The sequence below is a fragment of the Protopterus annectens genome, chromosome 8.part0, assembly GCF_019279795.1.
Source record: "Protopterus annectens isolate FY-2018-M chromosome 8.part0, PAN1.0, whole genome shotgun sequence".
Taxonomy (NCBI): domain Eukaryota; kingdom Metazoa; phylum Chordata; order Ceratodontiformes; family Protopteridae; genus Protopterus; species Protopterus annectens.
The window spans coordinates 1475365825-1475378218 of record NC_056741.1 but is presented as its reverse complement, the minus strand read 5'-3'; the positions used below and the strand labels follow the sequence as shown (position 1 = coordinate 1475378218).

Sequence of the window (12394 nt, the reverse complement as noted above, 5' to 3'; positions counted from 1 at the left end):
TCAGTACTAAACTAAGAAATATTTTCTTATGTATTTACCTCATCTTACTAATTGTAGGTAATATCACTGACTTTCAATTCAAAAGGCAAGATGCCTACTTACTGTCGCTACTGCCAAATTGCTTAAAGACAGATACTGTTTACCCACCCCTGTTGGAAACAAGTTAACAGGATATAAGTCATCATACTGTATCACAACTAATGCCAGCCTCAAAATGAATAGACCCTATTCCTCTCTAGCTGATCATTAAGCTGGTCTCTGCTTCCTGGAACTGTCTAACTAATTAAATTGCTGCATTCAACTGTCTTTCACCTTTCAAGAAAAAGTTAAAATTGCAATGTGCTTGATTTAGGGATGCTGGATAGTTTATTAATTCCAAACACTTCATCTCATGTGTTGTGTAACATTATAGGTTTTCTCAGTATTCTGATATGACTGCATTCTGTAAAATCACTTGCTCGTCCTGATTTTTGTTGATGGACCCTGTAACTTTCTACCTTATGTACATTTTTAACATGCACCCATAGCAGCTGTAACATGTAATATATAATAATAATAATTGCAACTACTCTTGTTATTTCTATACGTGTGCACCTTTCATGTACTTGCCATATCACCCAGGTTCTAGTTGAAAGGGACCTTCTTCCAACAAATACGAAAATAAATAAATAAATGTTGTACCACCTCAAAGTAACAAAAACATAAAAACTGTATGCATACATGTCTGGACACTGCAATAAACTCAATGAAAATAAAGCATACAGGATTTTGTCTGAAAGTGAAGTACTGCCCATTCACCAGCAAGCACAATCCAATCACATTTCCTTATTTTCAGTAAAAATGCTGGAATAGAAGAACTGTAAGCACAATATACATACTGGTAAAACACTGTCTCAAAAATGGCAATTACACTGTTAGAACATTGGCATATAAAGTTTAGTTCATAGGTATGTACTAGGCTAGCTGCCCATGTGGACCATTTTAAGCCTAGCTAATTTCCCCTTAGTGTGAATCAAACCCTTTTCTGCTTGAACGTGAGGTAAACACCTTAATTATTATGCCAACTTCCAAATGAGACCCTGCTCTTTTCTTAGCGGGCAACAGTCATATCCATTTAAATCATATTAACATGCTTTTACAATTATTATAAATGCCATTAGTGCATTTGCCTAGGTGCTTTTTTTTGGCTGGTGAAATATTCAGGCAATTGTTCAACTGTGCATTACCAAGTGAAGAACATCTCAAAACATTCTACATCTGAAAAAAATAAATAAATAAAAGTAGTCTGAGCTGAATGAACTACACCAGTCTGAACAGAACAGCCTGTGTCTGATAATTCTTACTGCCCCTACACAAATGCTCTAAGTGACAAACCTGGGTGTTGGCGGGTCAAAAAGACAGCAGTATTCTTCCTTCTTCTTGTGTTCCACTTTGCTAGCATGTCATTTGTTACTGCTGAAATGTCATAAGTAGCTTTACCTGGACAAACAGAACACTTTCAATTTGTAATTCACATTAATGGCCATGTCTTTGGATCCAGAAGATAAGATCCTACAAAACTGCTACCAAAAGGGGTAAAAGTTTACATAGTTTACATAGTCCTATGGCTAGGCTTGTAAAGGCCCCAGGGCCATTAGCCTAGCACACACCTATGAATGTGATGCACTACAGCGAACCAGTGTGTGCATGCAACAATCCGCTCCTTTCTTTCTACTTCCAAATGCTTCTCATCTTCCTTATCCCTGTACAGTACTACTGCCTGCATCCTGATGAAGGAACACGTTCCACAGACCCATCACCCTTCCTGTAAAAATCTCTGTACATCTTTGCCTAAAGTTGGACCCCTTCAAAGTGTTAATGAGGCCTCCCTCTTCCCCACTCTGGTCTTTCTGCTAAGGCCGACTCCATGGTACTGCTCAATAACATAGGACCCAAAGTAATGTCTCATACCTCAGGCCCTATAGATTTAAGGATACTAGCCTGCCATCAATACTCCTGTTAGAACAGTAGAAATCCACCTTAAGTTGAGCCAAACCTGAAATGCGCATGGTGTAAAAGCACACATTTTAACAAAAAAGCGGCCGTGAACCAAGTGCTTCAAAGCAGAAAACATAGGCCTCAAAGTAACTCCATAAGTAATAAATGAATGTGAATCTACACAATACTAAACAGGAAAACACCATCAAGCAACCAAATATCATCAACAGCACATAACAAAAATAAAATGAAAGAAACAAAAGTAACAGATCACAGTAACAGCAGAACTATTAATGTACTGATTCAAAGAAAAAGTAAGGAAAAGCTGTCCATTTCAGGCATGGTATAACTGCAATAATCCATGGATAAAGCTGAGTCGTGACACACACACACACACACACACACACACACACACACACACACACACACACACACACACACACACACACACAAAATACCCAGATCACCTACATTTGCTTGGCATTACATTCCTCACATAATGAGTGCCAGGAAGAATTCTGCAAAACTGACAGCTTGAGTACTTAAACCCTTTGAATACATGCTTACAAAGGTGTACAGTATGTATACAAAAGATAAAGTAAAACACAAAACAGCAGCTTCTGCATAGAAGCAAGTGCCTGTGCTTCTCATACCGCTTACTTAAGTATTACACCGATGAATGTAGAAAGGACAATCAATAACGGCAAAAAAAAAAAAAAAAAAAAACAATAATTACAATCTGTCGCACACTTTCTACAGACTCGAGCTGAGTAACAAAACAAACAAAAAAAAAAACGGTCCAGGCTACAACACTTCAAGCTGATAGCAAGTGAATAATAATAATAATAATAATTACATACCAGCAGTTAATCCCACAATCAGTAAAACTTGAACAGATGGGATGTTGGCAATCTCATACAGAGTTCTTGAAGGTAAGCAAAAATACATACGAACACGCACACATTAATAACAATATATACTATTTAAGGCATTACCTTTTCTTATCCTTGAAACAAAAGCCTTCAAAACTACGCACACCACTCCAGAGGTGGTCTTACAACTACGACACAAAGGGTTATGGGGCTCCCTAACAACAGCCAGACCTGAAACTGCTAGACATGTAATTCTGAAAAATAAGCTGCAATTTAGTAAAAAAAAAATACAATGAATTCTGAAATTCTTGTTACACCACTCCAGTCTTTTGGAAATAAGGTTTCACCCCGTGATATGCAGGATGTGAGCAAATATACCCCTGCTGTTTCTAGATACAAACTCTTAAGTTTGTTATACCTTGGAGAAGGGTGAATACCATCAGGAAGTGGAACCTCTGACACTGCGTATATATGTCATATGCACCTGTCGCTCTGCTATTCTAAAAAACTTAATCATTGTCCTCAGAATTTTAACAGGCAGACAGATTAAGGCTTCTGCAGATGCACAATTAAGTACATCTGGGGATAAGCTATAACTCCCTTTTGACTCACAACTGAACTAAACTCCCTAAGACATTGGGAATCTGTGTAACTACATAATCAGAAAACGAGTAAATGCATGAAATGGGGGGAAAAAGAAAGAAACAAGAGCCTTCTACTGTTAATTTTGTGTGTGAATCTGGGATAATCAAACATGTACACGCATGGATAAATGGATTTCAATGCACTCCACTTAAAGATTTGAGGTGTGTCTGAAATAAGACAAAGTGTGGCTTTTTCAGCAAACAACAATGTACCTTTTAACTATCAATGACTTGGCGGAATTCCCTGACTTTGAATCATAATTTTTTTCCTGTCCTTTTTACAATTTCTGATTTTCAAGGAAAATGTTGAGGATTACAGTCAATAATGCCAGATACTACAGTTTCATACATCTCCACATTCTGGCTCCTCTTTCCGTGGATTTGTGTTTCTAAGTATATTTGACTGTCCTGTTCGTTTTTTTGTAGTTTCATACATCTTTCTTGCTCAGAACATGTATGATGATGCAAAACCTTTTAGTTATGTACTTACCATAACGATAGATGTATGTGATCCATCTCGCCTACATTCATTACTGACGGGGGTTCGGAGTCGAGAATCGGCTCCGACTCGGCCACTATAACTAGCACGAAGTCTCTCATTGGCTGGACTAACCCTGTATCCCAGGATGCATCACGCCCAAACCCCCAGATCTTGTTTGCCCCAACATGATTCTCCCACATACTCCATACCACAAGGATAAATAAGCAAGAGGAGAGAAAAAAATAATATCCTCAGAGAAATCAGAATACAGGTTTCCTCCAAGTCCAACAGGTAGGGGGAAGGAGGGCGGGTATGTAAGAATGTAGGCGAGATGGATCACATACATCTATCGTTATGGTAAGTACATAACTAATAGATGTAATGTGATCCTATCTCGCCTACATTCATTACTGACGGGAGAGCGTCCCTAGCACCTAAATCCCGGGAGGCTCACTGGAAAACACTCCTGAGCACTGTGGAACCAAAGGAAGCCCGACCTCTAGAGGCCACGTCCAGTTTGTAATGAGAAATAAAGGTATGTGGAGAAGTCCAAGTAGCAGCTGCACATATCTCATCTATGGATAATCTAGCATGAAAGGCCACTGAAGTTGACATAGCCCTGGTAGAATGCGCCCTAACTGGAAAGGGAAGATCCTTATCCGCTAATGCATAAATAAATGAGATGCAGTCTCTAATCCACTTAGCTATGGTGCCCTTAGTTACAGATCTGCCCATTCTATTGTCCGAAAAAGACACAAACAACTGATCTGATTTTCTCTCCTGTTGTGTCCTATTTAAATAAAACCTCAGTTGTCTACACACATCCAACTGGTGTAATTTGTATTCCGCTTTGTTGGAGAACCTTGGGAAAAAGACCGGAAGCTCAATAGACTGGTGGAGACAAAAGGCAGAGGAGACCTTAGGGAGAAAGGAAGGATTAAGTCGCAGCGATACTCTGTCCTTATGAAAAATTAAATAAGGAGGTTAAGCAGAAAGAGCTTGAAGCTCCGATACTCTTCTGGCTGAAGTTATGGCTACCAAGAAGGCAGTCTTCCATGACAGAAATTTCAATTCGCAGGAGGCTGCCGGCTCAAAGGGAGAGGAGGTCAAAGCTCTGAGCACCACATCTAAATCTCATGGCAAAACGGGCTGCGAAATCGGAGGGCGCAGCAGCCAGGCTCCTTTCAGAAAGGCTTTACACAGCTTATGACCCATAAGGGAAGGCTCATGTGCAACATGATAATTGGAGATTGCTGCCAACTGAACCTTTATGGTGGAAGCAGCCGAACCTTGTCTAAAGAGTGTAGCTAAGAAATCTAACACCGCGGACACCGGTGCTGTAAGGTGGTCCAGATCACGTTGCTGAGCCCAAATTGCAAATCTCTTCCATTTACTAGAGTATATTTTCCTAGTAGAAGACTTGTGGGAGGAAGACAGAATATGAACTGCTTCCGTGGTAAAAATATGCTGTCTGACTAAGGTCGGAAGTGGAGGAGCCAAGCAGCGAGCTTGAGTGTTCGTAGGGATGGATGGCGTTGTCTTGACTGATGAGTCAATAGGTCTGGAGCTGGGTCCAGAATCCAAGGGCCATCCACCGCATGCTTCGGAAGGAAGGGGAACCAAACTTGATGGGGCCAGTGTGGTACGATCAAAATCATTTTGCTTCCCAAGCAGGTGGCCTTCTGAATCACTCTGGGTAGCAGAGGGACTGGCGGGAAGGCATAGAGCAGACCGGAGGGCCAACTGTGGACTAGAGCATCCCTGGGAGACTCCCCCTGTGGTGGGATCAGAGTGAAAAAATTGCTGCACTTTGCATTCAGGGGACTGGCAAAGAGGTCGCAGCAGGGAAGACCCCACTTGGAGAAGATCTGCGCAGCCACTCTGTCGTTCAGGGACCACTCGTGAGGCATCAGAATAGCTCTGCTCAGCCTGTCTGCTATCACATTGGACTTCCCCGGAATGTGCATTGCCACTAGAAAGCGCTGGGAAGCGATCGCCCAATTCCACACACTCATGGCCTCTCTGCAAAGGGGGTAGGACTTGGTTCCTCCATGCTTGTTCAGATACCAGACAACCGACATATTGTCGGAGAGAATCGCAATAGTTCCCCTGGGAAGAGAGCTGTGAAGTGCCTGCAATGCTAGAAGCACGGCTCACATTTCTAGAACATTGATATGCAAGTGAACCTCGTGGTCTTGCCATGTACCTTGGACCGTCTCGCCCAGATAATGCCCCCCCCTATCTGGGAGGCGTCCGTGGTTACTGTGGCAATAGGGGACGGGGGGCTCAAGGGTCTCCCTTGGTCCAGATTGGATGAGAGAAGCCACCAACGCAGATCTTGCCGGCATCTCTCCGTGATGAGGATCGGATGGGACAAGGGGCATTCCTGATATGACCACTGGGCCAAAAGGAGACACTGAAGTATTCGCATGTGTAACCTGGCCAGCGGAACTAAGAGAATGGTAGCCGCCATTGATCCCAACAACTGAAGAACCATCCTGGCTTGGACTTTTCTGCGGGGTAGTAAAGCCAGGACTTGGGCCTGTAACACTTTTATTCTCTGTCGGTAGAAAGTCTCTCATCTCTACAGAGTCTAGCTCTGCGCCGATAAAGGCAACACGCTGTGATGGCAGCAATACAGACTTTGCCCAATTGAATGAAATTCCTAGAAGATGGCCCAATTTGACAGTAGCTCTCGTGGCTTGAACAAGTAGATGCCTGGTGGGGGCGGTGAGGAGCCAGTCGTCTAGATAAGGAAACACATGGAATCCTAGACGTCTCAGGTGAGCTGTCACCACTGCCAGACACTTGGTGAACACCTTGGGGGCTGTGGTGAGACCAAAGGGCAGGGCCCAGAATTGAAAATGACTGGCTCCCAGCCGGAAGCGTAAATGATTCCTGGAAGCCTTGTTTATCTTGATGTGATAATAGGCATCCTTGAGGTCGAGGGAGCACATCCACACTCCTTTTTCCAGCAATGGGAAAATGGATTGCAAAGTGACCATTCGGAACTTGGACTTCTTTACAAAGCGGTTTAAACGGCTGAGATCCCGAATGGGTCTCATGTCCCCTGTTCTTTTTGGCACCAAAAATAACCTTGAGTAAGTTCCTAATCCGATCTGGTCTGCGGGGACTGGTTGGTTGACTCCTTTTTCAAGCAGCTTTGAAACCTCTATTGCCGCCTGATCCCATTGACTGGGTGGAACGTCTGGGATTTTCCTTGCCGGAGGGGGGGGGGGACGAAAAAGGGGAATGGTGTAACCTCCGGTGATGATACGAAGCACCCATCGATCCTGAGTGATGGACTCCCAGGCCTGAAGATGCTCCGAAAAACGACCCCCGACTGGCTCCGGAGACGCAGAGTCGGGTAATCCATCAGGGACATTGGTAGGAGGAACCACGAAAGGACTTGCGGTCTCCTGTATTGCGGGGGCCTCCACCACCTCTAGGGCAACGCCTTCCATTAAAATTCCCCCCTCCTCTGCCCCTGGAGGGGGGGGGGGTCACTTTGATGGGCAGGGGAAGACTTTTGAGACTTTCTGAACCACATTTTCCCTCCCCTCTGAGCCTTGGGATAAGGCCTAGTGGGAAGCGAAAAACGGGCCCCAACGGCAGACAAAGTCTTACCCTCCTGCTCACATCTAGTGAGGGTGTCTTTCACTTTGGGTCCAAAAAGGGAGGACCCATCGAATCAGGCGTCCGTGAAAGAAGACTTGAAAGCCTCCGCAAAATGACACAAGCGCATCCAAGCTTGCCTCCTAAGGGCTACGCCCGAACTCGCTGCTCTACCCACCCCTTCGGCTGCATAAGATATGAGCCTCATGGACGAGTTGACGATGGAAGAAAGGGTAGACAGCTGGGCGTTAACAGACTGGGCCAACGCCTCAGGCAGGTTACCTGACAGGGTATCTCCCATCTCCTTTATGAGATCCCTTTGGAGCCGCGTAAAATGACACAAGTAATTCAGCGACCGCAAGGTAAAGGTCGCTGAAGACAGGGTATGCTTCCCATACCTATCCATACCCCTAGACTCCTTATTAGGAGGATGGATGGAGGTAGAAGCCTCTGCCACGTCCTGCTGGGTGGCGGACACCACCACCATGGCATCCACAGGTACTCCCTTGGTCAGAAATTCTTTTCCAGGCGGCGCAGATAAAAACTTATTGGGGCGGCTAGGAACTGGCTCCACAGAGTCAGGGTGTTCCCACACCCTTCGACAAATCAGATCCAATAATTCATCAAAGGGTGGAGATACCCAGGAGGCGGAAGGCTGTGCTCCGAAGGCCTCGAGGAAGACCGACTCCTCCTCAGAAGGGTTTTTGGAAGGCCAGTCGCCCCGCTGTCTCAAGATCTCCAGGATATCAGAGAACGAGACATCATCCGAGGATGACTTCGGGGACCCTTCTGCATCATCGAGGTCGGTGTCTGAGGTGGCAGACTCATCTGGGGAGTCTACGTGCTTCCTCTTACACAAGTTCTTCCTGGGAGGCTCTTCAGGGACAGACTCTGAAGGGCCCTCAGAAAGTAGGGGACCACACATGGAGGTATCCTCAGGCTCAGGAGCCCCGCTGTCCAGAGATAGGGGGGCACCAGAAGCTCTAGTTGCAGCGTCTAGGGAAGGAGTTGCTGATTCAGGTGAAGTCACGATGGACTTGGCCAGCGCGCTCCTCATAGCCTCGAAGGCAGGTCCAGCAGAATCGGACGAAAAACCCGCCTCCGAGACCATGACCGGAGTCAGGGTACCCCTAGCTGAAGCACCAAGGGGGAGACTCAGAGCCGCAGTCTGAAGCCCCGATGTATCCCCCTCGGGTCCGACTGAGGACACCAGAGTACCGAAACCTGTAGACGGAATGGAAAAGGTTGGAGTCGATGTCGGATCCGAAAGACTCGCAGGAGGTTTCGGAGCCGACCCAGGGACTTCACTCGATTGGGCAGACTCCGGCTCCGACGACACCGAGGTTGTCGGAGGAGGAAGAAACGGAACCGATATAGTAGCTGGCTCCGGAGCCGATTGGGCTGGAGCCGAAAATAATTTAGTTAACAATGGCGACTAGAGGAGCCTCTGGACCACCCTATCGACATCCGAATCCGAGAGTCTGGAGGACTTGGAGGAGACAAACGGGGGCCAAGAAACCTTCTCAGTTGGAACCGAGATAAAGGTAGGGGAACGGCTCCGAATTGGCTCCAAAAGGATCGGAACTGAAGTAGGCTCGAGAACTACCGCAACCTCCTTCGGCGCCGACGACCGTGGAGTCGAGGAAGCCGACCCCGCAATAGACAATACTTCCTGCGGCTCCGAGACCAGTGGAGCCGAGGAAGGAGACATAGCCTTGGATGGTGCTTCCTGCGGCTCCGAGACCAGTAGAGCCGAGGAAGGAGTAGTCTTAGATCTTTTCTCCGGAGGCTCCGAAGAACTAGATGGAGCCGGAGACTTCATTTTTGACTTTGATCTGGGTTTCTCAGAGGGAGGAGAGGACGCCAACGTTTCCTCAAAGGAGGGTTTAATCAAACCCTTGAGGATAAGTTTATTTTTTCTCGCCTGTAACACCCTGGCAGAGAAAGCATGACACACACTGCAGGATTCCTGCAAGTGTATAGCATCGAGACAATATACACAGTTGGCGTGTCCACCAGTTAGCGACATTTTGTAAGCACATTTAGCGCATTTCTTAAAGCCAGATGGCTTATGTTCTTTAGGTTCCTTGCCCGACATAAGGAACAATCGACAAGCAGCAACAATATCCAAAAATAGACAATCACAAACACACTCGCAACACAAGATAGGGAGGGGGGGAAAGGCTCTAACTTAAACGCCCATACAATAACCACTCAAGATAGGGCAAAGGCCCTCTAACTCAAACGGGCCTAGCCCGCCAAACAGAAGGATTACCAACCACAAACACAATCAGACACAACCAAGGATACAACGACAACGTAGCTATTAGAATAGCTTTTTGATATAATAATACTCGAAGCTATAGTTGAAAAAACACAAAGAAAGGGTACTTAGCCACAGCCAAGTCGAGACCACGTCATTACTCTAGGAGCGGCATACGAGATCTGGGGGTTTGGGTGTGATGCATCCTGGGATACAGGGTTAGCCCAGCCAATGAGAGACTTTGTGCTAGTTATAGTGGCCGAGTCGGAGCCGAGAACCCCCGTCAGTAATGAATGTAGGCGAGATAGGATCACATTACATCTGTTCTTCTATTAACTTTTTAAATGAATTAGAGTAATATTTAAAAGCTGCTTCTGATTTTGGGCCTTAACCCCTCATTAGTTTTGGTTCTGTCCGAAATTCTTGAGCAAAGATGTTCAGATGCATGGACAGTAATATGCCTCATGTACACAGTAAGAAAGCAAATGACTGTTCCAAAATATCACAGTGTCTTCTATTTTATTCATCATGCTAGCAACTGCACAATTCTCTCATTTCTCTGCTACACACTAGTCATGTCCAGCAAAAAGCTCCTGGCCAGGCGATTCTGCATACAGTAGACAGAGCATGCAGTAGGCATGTGAAACATGTTAAACAAATGGTAACAGATTGTTAATAATGTAGCTAAGCTGTTAGTTCACCACATTGTGTGATATATACATTGTGTGATATATGAATACAAAATGAAATGACCCACAAAATGTGTTTTTTAGCACCATGTAGATAAACTGAACTCTGTACCACTGTCACTGGTCTGGGGCAAGGAGAATACAGAAATTAAGAATTTGGCAGTACTTTGCTGGTAAAGTAGTCATTTCACAAAATGCAGCTTGAATGAGTCATGCCAATAGTTAAGACAAATTAGCAGCTTCTTGTTTTATAGATAACTGTGCAAAAGGTAACACAGTGTGATAGGCTATCCTGGAGTGAACCACTGCATACGGTAATACTACCTGCTGCCAGCTGCCACAGGGATGCTTGACAGAAGAAAGCACAGCACAGCATTCCAATGTACTTCACAGTTACAATGTTCAACATGGCAGACAGCAGCTGCAACTACATTATTAGACTTGGATTGTTTAATTAGCTAATTAGGTTTAAAACAAAACTTATCACTGTATTTACGAAGGTACATTCCCAGCCACAGACCACAGAAATAGAGTACATTTCTCCTAAAGGCTTAATGACTTCCACTTGAATGTCTAACACAAATAAATACAGCAGTTTACTTTTGAGATAACCATTCTCACATGCACCATAGGCACTACATCACTGTTAATAATGGTAACACTGTCATGGCCTACAGCTCTCACAAGCATGCATAACATGAGACATGATCTCTTACTGTTAGTTACTGCATTTAAGACAATACAGTTAAGGCTAGTACGGATGCTATACTATACAATAAAGCAGGGTAAGCAGGGAGTTATGTCAAGCCTGAACTGTTCTTATTCACCGGGCCAGAATACTGCACATTCTTCAAGTACCAAACAAAAGCACAAACAAATTTTAATACTCCACTCATTCTACTGTTTACACACGGTCTGTGCGTATATGCGTGTGTGTATACGCACACGTGAGTACTTTATTTATTTACTCCACAGGAGTAGATTTGAACAGGTACCACCTTTGCGTCTTTATGATTAAATTATAAAGTATAACCTAAACTAATCAATAATTATAGACTGCAAGTCTATCTAGCCTGCATGTCTGTTTTAGCAAGCCGAACACAGCTGCTTTACCCTGCACATTCCAAAAAGGGTTTAAAATGCCTTTCTGATTTCTTAGAGAAGAAAAAGTAAGTAGTTCTGACACATGACAAAAGCTTGTGTGGAAAAGAAAAAAAAAAGATACTGTACCAGTCCATGCAAGAAACACTATGCTCCTATTTTCAGTTATTATACTTCTATAATTTATTATATTTATTTTTTACTCAAGAGAATTTATTTTGCCCAGTGTTCAAGAACTGGTGATCAAATGTGCCACAAATGCATATTTACAAAATATTACTCCAAAATGAAAGTTATGCGCACTTAGCATAACAACAGATTTGTAAAAAGTCAATTGACTGCAACTGTGAAGGAACAGGCATGAAGATCACAGTTTTTTACAAGGCAGGAAATCTGGGGAACCATACAGAGCTTAGCCATACAACCCAGAGAAGATGGATTTGCTAACCCACCAATGAGGGACAGACTGCTTACCACATGAGTACATTTGGGGGTGCCCATCCAATCGCCAAGCCACACTCCAAATAAGGACAACATGTTACAATGTTTGACATGCAAAGAGAGCTTGCTCCACAGCTAGGATATGCTTTGAGTGAGGAACCTCTCTCTCCAAGAAGCCTTATTTACAGTGTGATGAAGTCTTAGAACTTTGGAATGGGTGTTTTCAGTACTGCCATTATTTCTGATGTGGAGGAGGTCTAATACGGCAGGATATTTCATAGCTCAGAAGGTGAGGCTGAGGTTAAGATATA

The 12394-nt window shown here is 44.3% G+C and overlaps 1 protein-coding gene across 1 annotated transcript in view; it reads right to left on the bottom strand.

The window, feature by feature from the left end:
• Positions 1–12394, bottom strand: part of NCAM1 (neural cell adhesion molecule 1) — a 1088618-nt gene that overhangs the window by 727805 nt on the left and 348419 nt on the right. The window lies entirely within an intron of this gene.